This window comes from Podarcis vaucheri (assembly GCF_965113315.1).
Source record: "Podarcis vaucheri genome assembly, chromosome: 2".
NCBI classification, from domain to species: domain Eukaryota; kingdom Metazoa; phylum Chordata; class Lepidosauria; order Squamata; family Lacertidae; genus Podarcis; species Podarcis vaucheri.
In genome coordinates, this window is record NC_138760.1 from 1,439,158 (window position 1) to 1,459,051 (window position 19,894).

Sequence of the window (19,894 nt, forward strand, 5' to 3'; positions counted from 1 at the left end):
GAGAGAGAGAGAGAGAGAGAGAGAGAGAGAGAGAGAGAGAATAATAATAATGGTCTACCAAGGAGGGCTGTTGTACGTACCATTGGAATACTTACTGGAAGGCTTGCCAGCAGTTCATAATTTTTATGAACAGTTAATAATTTAGGATCTTTGCTGTCAAGGGCAGTGAAGCAGTTTCCCAGTAGGACCATCAGCTGCTGCTTTTGGGTCACTGAGGAAGGATGCAAATTCTTGCCCTCATTGAAAAAGATAAGGAGACCTTGGTGGAGGCAAGGCATGCCTCAGCACTATGCAGGTGAATGGTTGCTAGTTAGCTGCCCACCTTTGTTGATGCCATCATCCCATGCCCACACCTGGGGCTGCTAGCCAATCAGCAAGCACACACTTCCACCATGCTGACTGAAGGACCCTCCATTGCCTTCACCTCACCTATGCCTCCCAATAGCTTTAGTGAGGCAGAAAAGCCCCTCTGCCCTAGACTGCTCTGTGCGGGTCAGTACTTCCCACTAGTGATCCATTTTGCCAGCTGCCACTGGGATGCCATGATAATTTCTCCCACACCTGGAATAAGGAGGCACGAGACTTGTCTTGTTGCGTTAACTAGGGCCATGACCACAACTATCTGAATGTCTAGGGAAAGATCTAAAACTGTTGTCTGTGAATGAACAGTGTCTGAAGAGTTCTGGGTTTGTTGGTGCTGCTGCTGTTAAAGCACAGCAGATTATATATATATATATATATATATATGCAGGTTTTGGTGTCTTCGGGTGTCTTCCCGTGTAAGAGTCGGGGTGTCTGTGCGACGTTTCGACGAGGTCTCACTCGTCATCTTCAGGCTGGTGCTTTCGGCTTCTTGTTACTGGAACCCAGTATATATATATATATATATATAGAGAGAGAGAGAGAGAGAGAGAATGAAAGGTTCATTAAAAATAATAATCCTACATTGCTCTGTTTTAATAGCAAAACAACCCCAAACTCTTCAGACATCCAATGAAGCTGAATTTTGGAAGATTTGGAACAGATAAAAGAAAGTACTTCTTCACACATCACATAAGCTATGGAACTTCCTCCCACAGGAAGCAGTGATGGCCACCAGCCTAGAGGGCTTTAAAAGAAGATGAGGCAAATTCATGGAGGACAAGACTAGGGATGGCTATCAGCCAGGATGGTTCTGCTCTGCCTCCACAGTCGGAGTCAGCCATGCTTCTGAAGACCAGCTGCTGGAAACCACAGGAGGGGAGGAGGGGTTCTTGTGTTCGGGTGCCGCTTGCTGGTTTCTCACAGGCCCCTGGTTGGCCCCTGTGGGAACAGGATCCTGGGCTAGATGGGTCATTGGCCTGATCCAGCAGGGCACTTCTTCTGTTCTTGACTCTGCAGGGAGGTTCCTATACAGATCCACATCGTAGTGGGTGGGCCAGAGGGAAAGATTGGGGTGCAATGTATGGGACTTTTACCTTCCACAGAAGACTATATTCCATCCCCACAGAAGGTTCTATAGACACACACATCCTTCTCTTTGTCCTCCATCCAAGCAGAAAGACACATTGTCAAGAAGCCGGGCAGAAGCACTCAAGGTGGGAGGGGGAGGGGTGTGGCCTGGAAGAGGGAGTGTGGCCTGAGGAGGGATGTGGCCTGAAGAGCCTAGAGGGCTGCATCTGGCCCCAAGGTAAGACGTTCCCCACCGCACTGCTATCAACAAACAGAATTCAGTGTGAACCAAGCACTGTATACAATTTTAGCATTAAGATGGACACACGCTTCAGCCGGGGTGTGATAAAGTCTAGGCTTGCCACAAGCATCTGCTGTGCTATGGAGCAGACATGAGGCCTTTCTGGCCAATCATTCAGTTCGATGCCTCTGTGCCCTCAGGTGAGATGGAGATGTCATACATGCATCCTTCTGACACTGGCAAACCCTCCAGGGGACAGAGGCACTTAAAAAGACATACAAACACGTATAATTTCATAACATTTTTTTTCATAAACCTCTTTTCCGGGACTCCCCCATACCCCCCCTTTCTGCATCCCAATGTCCAAAATTTTATAGCAACTCCCAATTGTTCCTTTCCACCCTCTGTCATCTTAGTCTTTTCTATATTCTGACCTTATATCACTGTATCCCTTTATTCCTGAAAACCTCAACATTCTAACATTCATCAAGTTTATAGTGGTCCTTAAGATAGCTTTTAAATTTTCTCCATTCTTCTTCCGCCGTCTCTTTTCCCTGGTCACGGATTCTGCCTGTCATCTCAGCCAATGTCATATAGTCCATCACCTTCGTCTGCCATTCTTCCAGAGTGGGTAGATCTTGTGTCTTCCAATACTTTTGCGATGAGTATTCTTGCTGCTGTTGTAGCATACATAAAAAAAGTTCTATCCCTTTTTGACACCAAATGGCCGGCAATGCCCAAGAGAAAGGCCTCTGGTTTTTTCAAGAAAGTACATTTAAGTACCTTTTTCATTTCATTATAAATCATTTCCCAGAAGGCCTTAATCTTCGGGCATGTCCACCAAAGGTGATAAAAGGTACCTTCAGTCTCTTTACATTTCCAACACTTATTATCAGGCAAATGATAAATTTTTGCCAGCTTGACTGGGGTCATGTACCACCTGTAAACCATTTTCATAATGTTTTCCTTTAAGTCATTACATGCCGTAAATTTGATACCAGTGTTCCATAACCATTCCCAGTCAGCAGACATAATGTTATGACCAATGTCCTGTGCCCATTTAATCATAGCCGATTTAACTGTTTCATCTTGTGTATTCCATTTCAGCAGCAAGTTATACATTCTTGATAAGTTCTTAGTATTGGGTTCTAACAATTCAGTCTCTAATTTTGATTTTTCCACCTGAAAGCCAATTTTCCTATCCTGTTTGAAAAACTCCATTATTTGATGATATTGAAGCCAATTTTGTACTTTATGTTTCATTTTCTCATAACTTTGCAATCTCAATTTGTCTCCCTCCTGTTCCAAGATTTCCCAATACTTTGGCCATCCGACCTCCATATTGAGTTTCTTCACTGCTTTAGCTTCCACTGGAGACACCCATCTAGGGGTTTTGTTTTCCAACAGATCTTTATACCTTATCCAAACATTATATAATGCTTTTCTAACAATATGATTTTTAAAGGCGCTATGCAGCTTAATTTTGTCATACCATAAATATGCGTGCCAACCAAATGCATTATTAAAGCCTTCCAGATCCAAAATGTCTGTGTTTTCGAGGAGCATCCACTCTTTCAGCCAGCAAAACGCTGCTGCCTCATAGTACAGTTTTAGGTCCGGCAGGGCAAAGCCCCCTCTTTCTTTAGCGTCTGTCAATATTTTAAATTTGATTCTGGGTTTTTTGCCCTGCCAGACAAACTTCGAGATATCTTTCTGCCACCTCTTAAAACATTCCATCTTGTCAAGAATCTGCAAGGTCTGAAACAAGAATAACATTCTAGGCAATACGTTCATCTTAATCACTGCAATTCGGCCTAACATTGACAATTTCAAATTTGACCATATTTCTAGATCTTTTTTGATTTCTGACCAGCATTTTTCGTAATTATCCTTATACAAATTCAAATTTTTAGTTGTCAAATAAACCCCTAGATATTTCACCTTCTTGACCACCGTCAACCCTGTCTCCTCTTGAAATTTCTCCTTCTCCATATCTGTTAAATTTTTTCCTAGAACTTTAGTTTTTTGTTTATTCAACTTAAATCCAGCTACCTGGCCAAACTGTTGGATTATTTCTAACACCTTTTTCGTACTAGTGTTTGGCTCTTGCAAAGTCAATACTAGGTCATCTGCAAATGCTCTTAGCTTGTAATGTTTAGCTCCGACCTGTACACCTTTAACCTGCTGGTCATTTCTAATCATATTCAGCAACACCTCCAGAACGGAAATAAAAAGCAATGGGGAAATTGGGCACCCCTGTCGTGTTCCTTTTTCTATCTTGAGTTCCTCAGTTATTACATTGTTTACAATCAACTTAGCTTTTTGTTCAGAGTATATTGCACCCAAGCCATTCTCAAAACCTTGGCCTACCCCCATCCCCTGAAGATTCTTTATCATAAAACTCCAAGAAATATTGTCAAAGGCTTTCTCCGCGTCCACAAAAATCAGTACTGCTTTAGTATTTATATTCACTTCTAATTTTTCCAAAATATCTATTATATTCCTTACATTGTCTGATAGATGTCTTTTTGGGAGAAAGCCTGCTTGGTCCTTATGAATCTTCTCCATCAACACTCTTTTAAATCTTTTTGCCAAAATGTCTGCAAAAATTTTGTAATCCACATTAAGTAATGATATTGGGCGGTAGTTCTTAAGTTGAGTCTTTTCAGTCTCTGTCTTTGGTATGAGTGAGATATACGCTTCTTTCCACGATTCAGGTGCCTTTTTTCCCTCTAAGATCTCATTACAGACTTCTTTTAACGGTTGAATCAACCACTCCTTCAAAGATTTGTAATATCTAGAAGTCAGTCCATCTGGTCCTGGAGATTTGCCCAATTGCATTTTCTGAATGGCAGCCTCTATCTCTTGTTCTGATATTCTCTGATTCAGATCCAACTTACTCTGATGAGAGATTTTTTGTAATCCATATTTGTCAAGGAATTTGTCTATATCTTCTTCATTTTGCGGTCCTTGAGTATAGAGTTTTTTAAAATAACTTAAAAAGCAATTTCTAATTTCATTAGGTTTAGATATATTCTTTCCATCCACTTCTAGACTTGTAACTGTATTTAATTTCTGCCTTTTCTTCAGTTGCCATGCCAAAAGTTTACCACATTTATCTGCCGATTCAAATGTCTTTTGTTTCATTTGCTTTATCTTCCATTCAATCTGTTGGTTCATCAATTCCATATATTGTACTTGATATAACTTAATCTCTCTTAATATCTCCTGGGACTTTGGTTTTACTCTTATTTTTTTCTCTCCTTCCTTTATCTTTTCCAAAATCTTTTCCTTCTTCTCATTCTGTTTCTTCCTCTTTATTGAGTTTTGTTGAATCAGAAAACCTCGCATCACAGCTTTGCTTGCGTCCCAGATCACTCTTTTCTCGACATCGGCCCTTAAGTTTATTTCAAAATAGTCCTTTAAAGTTTTTTGGGCCTTCATGAGGATCTCGTTATCTCGAAAGAGGGTGTCATTCATTCTCCATCTAAATTGACCAGTTGTTGTAAGTTTCATTTCCATCTTCACAGCGTTATGGTCGGAGCAGGTTTTTGGGCAGATTTCTACCTTTTTAATCTTTGGAGCCATCCCACTAGTAATCCAAATTTGGTCAATTCTGGTCCAGGTCATCATTGCTTGGGAGAAAAAGGTTCCCTCTCTCTCAAGAGGGTTTCTTGTTCTCCATATGTCTATTAAGTCCATATTTTCCATCATTTCAAAAAAAGTCTTAGGAAGTCTCCCTTCCTTGGTAACTGTCAGTCTTTGTGCCTTGTCCATGTTAGTGGAGACCACACCGTTCATATCTCCCATAATTATCATATTGTAATCCAGATAGTCCATCAAAGTTTCATGAAGTTTCTTAAAGAACTCAGCTTTGCCATCATTTGGTGCATAAATTCCAACTACCAAAAATTTTTCTCCTTGTACTTGGATCTCAACTGCCAAGTATCTCCCTTGTTCATCTTTAAACATCATTTTTGGAGCCCACTTCTCTTTTACATATATGACAACTCCTCTTTTTTTAACTTTATCTGATGATATAAATTCTTGTCCTAATCTTTTATTTATAAGTAATCTCCTGTGAGCTCTGGTTATATGGGTCTCTTGTAAGCATATCAAATCCAGTTGTTCTCTGTTCAAAATATGAAAAACTTGTCGTCTCCTCAAAGGCATGTTGAGCCCATTACAATTCCAACTAAGGAATTGCAGGGCCATCTTGTTATTTTTCTGACACTCCTCCAACAGCTCCAAGTTGTTGCTCTTCCTCTGATGGTGGTGGTTTATGTCCAAATGAAAGATTCAGAATGTCCAATGCTCTCCTCTGTTCTGCAAGTGGGTCCACAGTTCCCTTCTGTAAATCCTCTCGATTTCTTTCCAAAAATTTCTCTTTATCTTGAATAGTCTTTATTTTCACCTTCTTTCCCTTGTAATCGAAGGACAATCCCTGTGGAAATTCCCACCTGAAAAGTATAGTATTCTTCTTTAGCAGATAAACCAAATCCTTATAAAAGGCTCTCAAATCCAGGATATGTTTAGGAATGTCTTTAAAAATCTGTACAGCTGAATTTCCAATTTGCAAGGCCTTTTCAAAATGTAGTCTTAATATTTTGTCTCTTTCTTCCTTGGATCTAAGTGTAATCAAACAATCTCTCGGAGTCTTTCTGTTCTGCTTTTTACCCAGTCTAAACGCTGTTGTGATTTTAAATTCGTCTTCCTCCAGATCTTCCCAACAGTCAGCGAACTCTTGTGTTAAAAACTCCACGAGATTGTCACCTTCGTTCTCTGGAATTAATCTTAATTTCAAATTTCTCTCTTTTCTCTGTAATTCCCACAAAGCCAGAGTTGCATCATGCTCATGCACCTTTTTGGCAATCGGTTCCAAGTTCTCTTGGGTCTCTCCAGCAATAGCTCTAGCTTCTTCAGCAATTTTACGTGTGGCAGAATTTTCCTCGACCAATTTATTTATAGATTCTGTATTCTGATCTAATCTTGCTGATATTTCTGTTAATTTTTGAGTATTTTCTGAAGTCTGTTTTGTTAAAGACTCCAGGGATTGGTTTATCTTCAGTAAGGCTTGTGTCACAGCATCCATGGAGACAGCTGTCACTTTTTCTTGTCCTATTGTTCCTGTAGGTCCTGCAGGAGTTGCACCTGTGATCGAGCCTCTTTTCTTTAGTTGCTGTTGCTGCTGCTGGTGCTGTTGTTGTTGTTTAGTCTTGGCTCTTGTGACTATCTCCTCTTGTGAGCCACTCATGTCAAGGTCGTTTCCCACGGGAGCTGTTTCCCGATGGAAAGTTCCACTGTCTTGAGCTATGTCGGCCTTTACTTTACTTTACCCTCTAGGGGGAGCAAATCAAAATGTCCAAATACAAAGGCAAAGAGAATATCCAAATACGTAGGAAAAAGACAAAAGGAAAGATTTAAAGCAAGTATAGCAGGAGGCTTGTAACTGCAAATTGCCAGAGTTTCCCAATAGATACTGTCTCAGCCTGCTCTGGTATACTGTAGCCAAGCAATACAAAAACTTTGTATCATCATGTAACTTTCACAGGCAGAAGTCAGTTCAGTGTCCTATTGTCTTATTAGGCAGACCGTTTCAGGTTCTTGAGACAGCAGGGAGTTTTTCTTTTAAATAAATCATGCAGTTGCTAATGTCTCTCTTGCCTCCCCTCTGCCCTGCTAGCTGGAGGGGAGATCTAAAGTCCAAATGTCGGGTTTAATTAATCAGAAGCAAAGTCTTTGATGGATGCAGCTTTACAGTTCCGTTGCCTTCATTTTCATGCAGTCGGGGGAAGGCAGACTTCCTTAATTTTAACCTCCCCGTTTTCAGCCAAATTTCCAGGTTTTAATTCCAAATAAACGTTCCGTTTTACTCACGGGTTCTTTCTGTCCGAAATTTACAGGAAGGAATCGGCGCTCTCCACTAATAGCGACGCGGCTTCACCCTGCGGGCTGGGTAGCGATTCTCAGCACCGCGCTCCCCCGATGTCGTTCCAGAGCCTTTAAAAAGGCTCTTTCTGCGGTAAAGGGGGGGCGCTTCTGGTGCCCACCGAATCTCCTCGTTCACAGGCTTCCGCGCCTGTGATTTTAGGGGTCCCCCGCTTGCCGTAGCGGGACAGACCCGAACTCGCAGGGCAGTCCTTTTCCGGAGCTCGGAAAAAGGACCGCCATTAGCGCTGGCGCCGACCGGAAGTCCTTCCAGAGGCACTTCCTAACAGCTATTGCCAAGTAGCGCTCAGCGATCTCCCCTGTGTACACACATACAGCATTTCCTGTTTTTTGCACACAGAATTTTGTGGGACATTGACTCTTGGGTGAGACCCTTAGCTGTACAGTTCATGCTTGTGCCTTCAGCGTGGCTTCCTTGGTTGGCTGATCAGGTCCCTTTGGGGAATTCAGTGGAAGTTTTGTTTTTTGTTTTTTTAAAGACAGTACTTTGATGCAGTCTCTTAGGTCTGCCAACCTGGCAGCTGAAGGAGGGGAAAGGTCCCTTTCTTGCAGCTCTAGCAAGAAGGACTTGTTCTTCTTTGGGGTGCAGCCCTGCAGCAGAGGGAGGAGGTAGAATCCTTGCTAGTGGGTGTTGTTGAATGGACATTTCATGCGGGTGGTGTGGTTTTAGAATGCTACTCTGTTGGGGGCAACCCCACCACCACCACCTTGCAAATAAACAACTAGAGCACGTAAGTAATAGATGGAGAACCTCTGGCCCTCCAAGACCCTCTATCTGGTCCTTGACACTTCCCACAGGCCATCCCTTTCCCCAGCCATATATGCTACTGGCCCTTGTGCGTTTTTGCCTGGCTAAAATTTCTCCATGACTTTTGTTTCTGTCCCTGCCCCAATGACATGTGGACCTCAGAAAGTTGCCTAGAAGACAAATTGGCCCTCAGGTCAGAAAAATGTCCCTGGCCAAAGGGAAAGGGCTTGTAGTGCAGGTTGCTACCTGCTCTTTGGACACTAGTGAGGCAGGGGGAATGAGGTCACCAGGTGACCCCCTGATCAAGTAAAACAATAGGAATACTTAACTAACTGGCCAATCCCGTTGGTTCTAACAAAAGCCCTGCCCCCACCACAAAGTCCTGCCCCCCCAACAAAACTCCTGGCTACGCCCATGGAATTAGTTCTGATTATTGAGATTTCTATTTCACCTTTCAGGCTTTGTGAAGTTTTGCAGTATCTTCCCAAGACTGGGTGGGAGATACTAAGAGGACAAATCAGTTCCCTGCAAAAGCAAGCAATTAGCTACCAGGACAGTTGTGGATGTGACACAAGGAGTGACTCAAAATCTATCCGTGTGGGGCTGGCAGTCTCATCAGCTTAGTGACAATCTCCCCAAAGAATGATTTTCTGTCCAATTTAGTCTCATCATCCAACTGTGACCTGTGTCATCCCAACCTGGGAACAAACTGATTTGTGAGTTGAATTCCTAAGTCAAGAGTGGGGGAAAACATTTTCTAGAAGGTGGAGGAACAAAAAAAGAAGCCAAGATGGAATTAAAATCAAGCACAGTCACTGTTGGAAACTCTGGATGGAGTTTGTATATTGCCATTTCATGTTCCCCTTCTCTGAAAGTGTGTGGGCAAAACGTAGGGTCATTGATATAGGGTGGATTCCCAAAGAATAGCAAAGGGAGTCTTACAGCATCTTAAAGATGAACAGATTGCCCAAGGCACAAATATTGCTGGACTAGAATCCATTTCAAAAAATAGTCTTGCAGGATAGAGCACATTTCCTTTGTCCAGTCCAGGAGGCGCTCCTTATTTATTTAGTTAGATTTGCATCCCACTTTTCTTCTGTCATGGAACTCAAAGTCAGGTAGCTGAGAATTCCCAGGCAGTCTCCCATCCAAACATTGACCAGGTCTGAGCCAGCTTAGCTTCAGCCAGGGGACAGGACCATGCACCCTGGTGCTGTGGTTAACAACATGGGCAATCACACCAACAGACAGTGTGCGTTGTAAGGCCCCTATAAAAACATCCTCATCCATCCTATCTTTGCCTTTCCCTGGAAATATCAGTCCTGATATTCCAACTGAAGCCCCAGGAGCAGTCTAACCGCAGGAGATGGGGAATGAGAGGGCACCAAAGCCAGCAATTAAAAGCTATTTATAGCAGTTGAGAGACAGGAGCTAATGAGAGAGAGGGGGGAGTATGCTAATAGAATAGCGATTCAATCAACACCCAAAATGTATTAGCAGCATGTTTCTTTAGCTGCCTGCCAAAAGTACGCCCACATCACAGGGAAACAGAAAATGTTAGGAAAGCGAGTGACTGATAACTTCACAACTCGTGAACTGCTCTTGGGTTTGTGGGATCCCAGAGTTGTTCACAACATCTGTGATGTGTGGATCCAGATTTTAACGTGCACCCAATCCATAGGGCAGTTGTGGGGAACATTTGGCCCTCCAGAGGTTGCTGAAATGCAACTCTCACCAGCCCCAGCAAGCATGGCCAATGGCCAAGGATGACAGGAGTGTGTGTGCTGCCCTTCATCTGAGGATGCCAGGGTGGTTTATAGTATAAAAACACAGAATTATGTAACATAATAAAAAACAAAACAATGTTTTTGCCTGGAGCCTAAATATATGTAATGAAGTCTCTGAGAGCATTCCACAATCCATGTCACTCGCTCTAGGGTTGCAAACTGTAATCTGGGGCCCGTTCTGTTCCTGCCAGCAGGGTGAAAAGAGAGCAGAAGTCGGAAGCTGCCTTCTGCCCATCTGCCCATCTAGCTCAGCTTTGTCTACTATGATTGGCAGAAACTCTCTAAGGCTTCCTGATCTTCTTAACTAGAGATAGGTAAAGGTAAAGGTACCCCTGCCCGTACGGGCCAGTCTTGACAGACTCTAGGGTTGTGCGCTCATCTCACTCTATAGGCTGGGAGCCAGCGCTGTCCGAAGACACGTCTGGATCATGTGGCCAGCGTGACAAGCTGCCTCTGGCGAGCCAGTGCAGCACACGGAACGCCGTTTACCTTCCCGCTGGTAAGTGGTCCCTATTTATCTACTTGCACCCAGGTGTTTTCGAACTGCTAGGCTGGCAGGCACTGGGACCGAACGATGGGAGCGCACCCCGCCGCGGGGATTCGAACTGCCGACCATGCGATCGGCAAGTCTTAGGTGCTGAGGTTTTATCCACAGCGCCACCCGTCAGTGGCGTAGTGTGGGGGGTGCAGGGGGGGCCGGGCGCACCAGGCGCAACATCTGGGGGTTAGGGTTAGGGGGCGCAAATCCACGGGTTAGGGGGCGCAAATTACTTGCCTTGCCCCAGGTGCTGACAACCCATGCTACGCCACTGCCACCCGCGTAACTATATCAGGGTGAGTATGTCTAAGGCCACAATGAAAGCATTTAAAAAGAAAGAAAAGCAGAAAAGCAAACAACAAAGTAGCAGGAAATTAATCATCTTCAGCAACCAACCATTGCTACAAATGCCCATGGGGGGGGGGAAGAACTTTTAACAAGTGCAATGACTTGTATCAGGAAGTGGCATGGTAGGAGTTGAGAGCCTGGGGTTTCATTGGAAAGGAGTCCAAAAGACTTGGTGGCATCACAATGAAAAGGCTTTCCTGTTCACCCTCACAGATCTTACCACGGTGAAAGAAGAAATGCTCAATATACTTATCTCAGTAGGTTTCAGGGAGATGATGAGGTCTATCTTTTCCCCTACTAAACAGCCTGGGAGAAGAAACCTAAACCTAACCCTGGCAAACATTACATTGAACAGGTCCCAATACTGAATTGACAGATTTGTCCATCCCTAGCCCTTGGTGAGCAGGAAAGCAGTGCATAAATGCTATGATCAAACAAATAACTGAACTGAGTTTGATTAAATAATCATAGAATCATAGAATCATAGAGTTGGAATAGACCACAAGGGCCATCGAGTCCAACCCCCTGCCAAGCAGGAAACACCATCAGAGCACTCCTGACATATGGTTGTCAAGCCTCTGCTTAAAGACCTCCAAAGTAGGAGACTCCACCACACTCCTTGGCAGCAAATTCCACTGTCAAACAGCTCTTACTGTCAGGAAGTTCTTCCTAATGTTTAGGTGGAATCTTCTTTCTTGTAGTTTGGATCCATTGCTCCGTGTCCGCTTCTCCGGAGCAGCAGAAAACAACCTTTCTCCCTCCTCTATGTGACATCCTTTTATATATTTGAACAGGGCTATCATATCACCCCTTAACCTCCTCTTCTCCAGGCTAAACAGCTCCCTTAGCCGTTCCTCATAAGGCATCGTTTCCAGGCCTTTGACCATTTTGGTTGCCATCCTCTGGACACGTTCCAGTTTGTCAGTGTCCTTCTTGAACTGTGGTGCCCAGAACTGGACACAGTACTCCAGGTGAGGTCTGACCAGAGCAGAATACAGTGGCACTATTACTTCCCTTGATCTAGATGCTATACTCCATAATAATGCAGAATGGAAAATCAGGAATAATTTTATACTGTACTGAGAAACAAGTGGGCCCTTGCAGCACAATTGTTGCAGGGTGGACTGTTGCTGTTCAGGTTTTGGAGGCATGAAGACCCTGTCTCCAGTAGCCATCTGGCAAAGCTCAGAGGATGGGTACATCCAAAGCTGTACCTCCAGTTGTGATCTAAGTGAAAGGAGAGGTGATTATGGGAGAAAGGGGTCCTTCAAATACCCCTGGGTCCAGCCTGTTAAGGACTGATTGAAACACCCCCTGTGACTTGATGGTCAACTACACAGAAACAGGGGGAAGCAATGAGGAAAGGATTGCACCTCAAGGAATTGCCTGCTTGTTATCATTTCTCCTTTGGGTGTCCTCTTTGTCCTCTTTGTAATTGCTTCTCAGGCATCTTGCCTGCCCAGTCAAACAGATCACTGAAACCTACATATTTAATCAACATATCAAATTCAACCTCCTTCTTCTTCCCAACTTCTATCCTCTTCCCTCCCCCTGCCACCCCCACCTCAAAGTCAAAGCATACATTTTTATCTCTGCTTGATCAATCTTCATTATCGAATCTCCAAATCTGGAAGCCACAGCAGGGGAGATATGGCATTTTGTGACAATTGTTGGATTAATCCGTCCTTGGTCAGGATCAGCTACAATCAAAGGAACAAGGTAACACAAGCAGCAGACAGAAAAGGTTTTTATCCTGATTACCGGCAGACACAGGGGTCAGGAGGGACCCTGTATAACAAACATGTAGGGTAGAAAAACTCTTTGTGAGGTTACTGTTGCTCACACCCCAATCTCTGTTTTTTTTAAAAAGATATTTATTAAAATTTTCAAAATGTTCCATAAAGAAAAAAAACAAAGAAAATAGCAACAAAAGAAAATACAAAGAATCCCCTTCCCACCGTGTAAAAAAGAAAAAAAGAAGAAAATTCCAAATAAAAAACAAAAAAGTGACAACATTGCAAAAATCCCTAACTTTACAAAAAACATTTAAAAACAAATTCATTATTTTCAGACCCTTGATTGTCATTACCTTCTTTCTTAGACCTCCTCCTCCTCCCTTCCTTTGTATCCTAGTTGTTAATTATCCCAGCAAATCCTTTCCTTTCCATGTTTCATAAAATTCTATCATTACATTATCCTAGACTATTTTAATCCTATCTTTCTATAATAAGATAAACCTTAAAAATTAAAGCTTAAATCTTAACCTTGCCAGCTTCTTATAATCATAATATTCTTTCATAATTCTTTAAGCATCTTTGCTAAAGCCAGGTGATTTCTTCCAACATTTTTCTAACGTTCATCAACTTTTATAAAACATTCCAATAATGGTAAAAAAAGGAAAGGTATAAACAAGTCCAATCTTTATCCAACCCCCCTTCCTCCTGGTTCCGGGATTTGTCAGTCCTTAATCCCATCAGTCTAGCCCGGTAACCTTATGTCCGAGGCCCTCAAGTCGCTTCCATGGCCCTTCCGCGGCTCTTCTTCATATTTGTAGTTGTAATTTCCCTTATCTCCTGCTCATGGTAACTCCAGCTTAACAATATCTCTTGCTCGTGGTAGCTCCAACTTAACAATGTTTTTAACTCTTCTCGGCAGATCAGACCCTTTTCCGTGTTCATCGCTGCATTCCATGTGGTATTTAAAAGCATGTTTCAAGGGCCCTCCAAAATTGAGAGCCCTGACAGTCCCAAACATTTCACAGCCCATTACCATATTTGAAAAGTTGAGAAGTTGCATGAAACCTTATTGGACTATTTGGATTACAATCTAATTCTGATGGGAGATATGAATGGAGTAGTATCTACAAATATGGATAAAGCACAAAGACAGGTAGTCTCTAAAGATGGAAGATTACCAAAGACTTTCTTTGAAATGACTGAAAACATGGACTTGATTGACATTTGGAGAACAAAGAACCCTCTCGAGAGAGAGGGAACTTTCTTCTCTGAAGCTAAAATGACATGGACTAGAATTGACCAAATATGGGTTACTAGAGGGATGGCACCAAAGATAAAGAAAGTGGAAATCTGCCCAAAAACGTGCTTCGATCATAATGCTGCAAGGATGGAGATGAAGTTAACAAGAGCTGGTTCCTTCAGATGGAGGATGAATGACACCTTATTTAGAGATGAAGAAGTATACAAAAAGGCCCAAAAAACTTTGAGAGACTATTTTGAAATAAATATAAAGACTAACGTTGAAAAAAGAGTAATCTGGGATGCAAGTAAAGCTGTTATGCGAGGATTCTTGATACAACAAAATGCAATAAAGAAGAGAAGCCAAAATGAGAAAAAGGACAAGATCTTGGAAAAGATAAAAGAAGGGGGAAAGAAATTAAGATCCATACCAAAGTCCCAAGAGATTTTGAGAGAAATTAAGTTATACCAGACACAATATATGGAATTAACGAATCAAGAAATAGAATGGAAAATTAAACAAATGAGACAAAAGACATTTGAATCAGGGGATAAATGTGGCAAACTATTGGCTTGGCAAATCAAGAAAAGACAAAAATTAAACACGGTTACAAATTTAGAAGTGGAAGGAAAGAACATTTATAACCCAAATGAAATTAGAAACTGCTTCCAGAGATATTTTAAACAACTATATGCACAAGGGCCGCAGAAAGAATTGGACATAGACGAATTTCTTAAGAAACATGGATTACAAAAAATTTCTCATCAAAGCAAAATAGCATTGAACCAGAAATAACTGAACAGGAGATAGAAGGTGCCATTCAAAACATGCAACTGGGCAAATCTCCAGGACCGGATGGGCTGACTTCCAGATACTACAAAGCTTTGAAGGAGTGGTTATTGCAACCTTTGAAGGAAGTCTACAATGAAATTTTAGAGGGGGAAAAGGCACCAGAATCGTGGAAAGAAGCTTATATTACACTCATACCGAAAACAGAGACTGAAAAGACTCAGCTTAAGAACTACCGCCCTATATCGTTACTTAATGTGGATTACAAAATCTTTGCTGACATTTTGGCTAAAAGGCTGAAGAAAGTATTGATGGAAGAGATTCATAAGGACCAAGCAGGCTTTCTCCCAGGAAGACATTTGTCAGACAATGTGAGGAATATAATAGATATTTTGGAAAAACTAGAAGTGAATATAAACACTAAAGCAGTATTGATATTTGTGGATGCGGAGAAAGCTTTTGACAACATTTCTTGGAGTTTTATGAAGAAGAATCTACATGGGATGGGGGTAGGCCAAGGATTTGAGAATGGTATGGGTGCAATATATTCTGAACAAAAGGTTAAGCTAATTGTAAATAATGTGGTCACGGAAGAATTTAAAATAGAAAAAGGGACACGACAGGGGTGCCCAATTTCCCCATTGCTTTTTATATCGGTCCTGGAGGTCCTGCTAAACATGATTAGAAGGGACCAGCTGGTTAAAGGGGTACAGGTCGGAGCTAAACAGTACAAACTGAGGGCATTTGCAAATGACTTGGTACTTACATTACAAGAGCCAGGTAAAGGTAAAGGTACCCCTGCCCGAACGGGCCAGTCTTGACAGACTGTGGGGTTTGTGCGCCCATCTCACATTTATTGGCCGGGGGCCAGCGCTGTCCGGGGACACTTCCGGGTCACGTGGCCAGCGTGACATCGCTGCTCTGGCGAGCCAGAGCCGCACACGGAACGCCGTTTACCTTCCCGCTGGTAAGCGGTACCTATTTATCTACTTGCCCCCGGGGGTGCTTTCGAACTGCTAGGTGGGCAGGCGCTGGGACCGAGCAGCGGGAGCGCACCCCGCCGCGGGGATTCGAACTGCCGACCTTTCGATCGGCAAGCCCTAGGCGTTGAGGCTTTAGCCCACAGCGCCACCCGCGTCCCTGTTACAAGGACGCGTACAAGGAGCCAGACTCTAGTACTAAAAGAGTTTTAGAACTAATTCAAGAGTTTGATCAAGTCGCAGGATTCAAACTGAACAAACTAAAAACTAAGGTATTAGAGAAAAATTTAACAGTTACTGAAAGGGAGAGGTTCCAGAATGAAACAGGTTTAACTGTGGTTAAGAAAGTGAAATACTTGGGGATTAATATGACAGACACACTCCTGGTTTGAATCCTGAGTGGGCTCCACATATTTTCCCACTGTCTGGTCAAAACATTCCACTTCCTGTTTAAGATTTCTAGTCGAAATGACCATCCAGTTCACCTTTTCGTGTAATTCTTCCAGTAGAGCATTTGTTTTGTAAAAAGCACACACCAAGGCTTCTGCATACATTATCCTGCAAGGTCAAATACTTTCCCATGGTTATTCTGTAACAGCTGTCAGTTCCCTGGAGTTAGTCACAGTTTCATAAGCTCCCCCTAGGGGGAAGACTTATGTTTATTCTTGCTACAGAGTTTTCTTTTTTTAAAATGCTTTAGATACTTTGTCCATATATATTCCTTTAAAATGCGAAAGGGAACAGTGGAATCGCAAAATTTCTCTTCTTTTAGCTATCTGTCAAAAAGTGATTGTCTTAGTGAACTTCCACGTTAGTCCTGACACCCCGCTCCAGGATCAGGACGGAGGAAAGTTACTTACCTTTAAAGTCACTTCAAACAGGCCAAAAAAAAAAAGGTTCACAATTTAAAATGTTGAAATCCAATCTTTCAAAGACAATTTTCTGAGCTCTAGTATAAATTGCCTTTGCTTTATTCTGTTTACAAAAGAACGGAAGGGTGACTTCCTGTTTAGCCCTTCCCACTCCGTACCCAATTCAATAGTTTTTTTTTTATAGTCTGATTCTGTCCTTCTCACAAAATCTTTGTTTAATATCCAATTCTTCAAATTCTAAGTACTCACGGGTGCTTATTTTTAAAGTCCAAATTGTCCCAGGAAAAAAGGCAGCGCTCTCCGGCAACAGCTATGCGGCTTCGCTCCACGGAAATAGTGATTGACTCACAGCACCGCGCCACTTCCCCCTCCTCACTTCGGAGCCCGTTGGTGGGTTCCTTAGCGGATTGGGGGGGCGCTAAAGGTGCCCGCCAAGTCCCACGGTCACAGGCTTCATCCGCCTGTGATTTTAAAAGGGTCCCCGCTTCGCCGTAGCGGAGAAGACCCTATTTACCGCGGAGCCAGTCCCTCCAGTTCAGAGGGAGTCCGCCATTGCCAGTGGCGCCACCCCAGAAGTTGCTCACACCCCAATCTCTGAGTGGCGAGAGACTCTGGGATGCCTGCGCTTACTCAGGGTTTGGTTTCCTTGGGATGGAGACTGTTGTGTCTTTTAGGATATATAGTTTTCTTTACACATCTATACAACCTGAGCATAGGATGGAGGGGTTCCCAGCATTAACACTCCAGCAGATCCTGATACACCATTAGGTCTCCAGGGAAGCCCCGAGCCACAGCTTTGGGTCCAGACTCCAGCACAAAGGAGGACATGCTTTTGTGTCTACAACTTCTGGCATCAGCCAAAACTCTCCCTTGCCCTATTGCTCTCCATCCTAGGATGGAATAGCCTCCAGGCATGTGGAGGAAGTGGTTAAATGCCTACTGTCTTCCTGGAGAGCACAATCACTTAGTTGCTACTATGTCCACAAAGTTCACTCTTTGAGATGCCAATGAAATTACTTAATTGGCCAGCTAAGACCATTACCTTACAAAAAGACTAATGGGTTCAGCAGTTTCTTCTACTAGATTCAAAACCTCACTGGGTACAGAATCACAGGCCTGCAAGGGACCCACAGATATCATCCAGACCAATCCCACAAACCTATAACAGTATGAAGTCCACCCTTCCCAAAGAGAATTGTGTGAGGACATAAGGTTGCTTGCTGTCTAATTTTTGAGGTCACAGATCTGAGAACTAACAGTGCTTCCAGATGACCTGTCTATTGAGCATCCTGATTTCTTTGCAGTAAGATTAGACATCATTGGTTCCTTAATGAGCATTCATTTGTTTGCAGGGAGGTTGGCTCAGAAGGAAGTCTCTTCATTAAGCTTGCTGGGGCTTATCTCCAAGTAAGTATGCTAAGAAGGATTGCAACCTCAGGCTATAATCATGGTCACTCATAAGCAATACTCACAGGCTACTTTTTCTAACCTCCCCACCCCCTCTCTTTCCCCATGTATAACTTTTATATTATTTCTTAAGCTCACCTTTCTTGCCAGCTCCATTTCTCACGCTCCATTCTCTGTAAATTAAGTTATTCCCAACGAGTCTCAGTGCTCTTTAAGACTCGACCTCTTTCCTTTCTTTCCACCTACCATATCCTGGCTCTCAACCCTCTGGCTGCTGCCTTCCTTCGGAAATCCAGTTCTAGGCTCCTGGTCCCTACTGAGCTTAGTCTCTTTGTGATGTCTTTGCTGCTCAGCCAATGCACTCCTCATTGTTCTTTGCCTCATTGTGACATCAGCACTGCCCAGCCAATGGGCACAAGAAACTTCATTACAACCACAAAGAAATCCTTTAACACAGGCCCATCTGCACTGTACATTGAAAGCAGCAGTATACCACTGTGGAGTATAGTTTGTTAAAGATGCCAAGAATTGCTAGAAGACCCCTAGGCCCCTAAAGGGCTGCAATTCCCAGAGTTCCCTGAGAAGAAAAATTGATGGTTAAACCACATTATTGATCGTTGGGGATTTATTTATATGGCATACAACTCATCTCCTCCCATGCATGCTGTTGTGTGCCCCTGAAAAGATGTTCATGTGTGGGAGGGGGTCCCCAAAGAAGCATAAAATCGACCCTTCTCATTTTCAGCCTTGACCAATTTAGTTCACTGAAAAAGGATCCAACAGGCCCACTCCTCTTCATAAGCTCCTGTGTGATCTCACTTGGAGCATGAGTAGCTGCCGGATCATTCAATAAATGCAGGTCACGTCAAAGCAACTGTGCACACCTCAGAAAGGCTGGCCTGACAGTTTGAGAACCCTGGATTTAGGAAGAAGCTGGTTGTGGAATAACTATTTCACCAGCTCAAAAATAAAAGACTCATGAAAGGCAACTGGAATCATTTGATGTGCTCATACCAGACCACTGCATTAACACCAGGGGGCTGATTGCTAGTGCATTCTGAGAATGGGAGGCTGAGCCATTTTAACCTTGCCCTGGAGCCCATAATGATGGGTGTGATGAGCTGAAGAATAAGAAAAGAATGCCAACAACAGGGAAAGGGCCCTGAGACCAGAGAGCAGGAGGGAGCCAGAGGCTGCCTATAGCTGGCTGGGACAGGCAAGAGGATTGAGCTGAAAACCATATGAAGCATAGTCCATTGATGAAATGGGCTGAGTTGTGTAGCTGTGCATTTGATTGAAGGTGGAATCAATGGAATCTCATTGGAAAAAAATGCACGGCTTTCAGACAAAAATCAGAACCACCTTCTTTGTGTAGCAGCAGGTAGTTCAGGGGAGAATAGGCAATTCCAGGCTCCTTTGCAACAGAAAGCACTGGATGCAAAAGAAGGTTGCAGAAAAGAATAATCTTGCTTTCAAATTCTTAGGCTGCACACATTTTTGTCCAAGCTGTGTTGAGCCTAGGCATGAGGAGCTCATTGCATTTGTTGTTGTTGTTGTTGTTGTTGTTGTTGTTGTTGTTGTTGTTGTTGTTGTTGTGTTTTTACTGATTCTGAGCCTTTATCAATGCCATTTTGGGAAATAATGCTGACTGTTCCTTGCCCAGAATTCCTTCCAAATCTCCACAGTACTTCAGGGAAAAGATAGTTGCCCCTGTACTTGGCTGTTATTGAGAGGGATCCGGACTGGGACATTTGTATCTTACTCCCCCCCCCCCAACATTACAGCATTCCCAGGATGGCTTACAATTAGAGTCAAAAAGAGAGGAGGA

At 43.1% G+C, this 19,894-nt stretch overlaps 1 long non-coding RNA gene across 3 annotated transcripts; it reads right to left on the bottom strand.

Moving 5' to 3' along the window:
• Positions 1-9,734: 9,734 nt before the first annotated feature.
• On the bottom strand, positions 9,735-18,411 carry LOC309524522. 3 transcript variants are annotated; one of them, XR_014215961.1, is made up of 5 exons: positions 18,313-18,411; positions 12,625-12,742; positions 12,416-12,524; positions 12,123-12,269; positions 9,735-10,340 (listed from the first exon to the last, which is right to left on the bottom strand). It is a non-coding gene; the product is annotated as an uncharacterized lncRNA (long non-coding RNA). The 3 variants fall into 3 exon arrangements; XR_014215962.1 differs by lacking the exon at positions 9,735-10,340 and having other exon boundaries at positions 12,086-12,269; XR_014215963.1 differs by lacking the exon at positions 9,735-10,340 and having other exon boundaries at positions 12,086-12,269; positions 18,205-18,392.
• Positions 18,412-19,894: the final 1,483 nt, after the last annotated feature.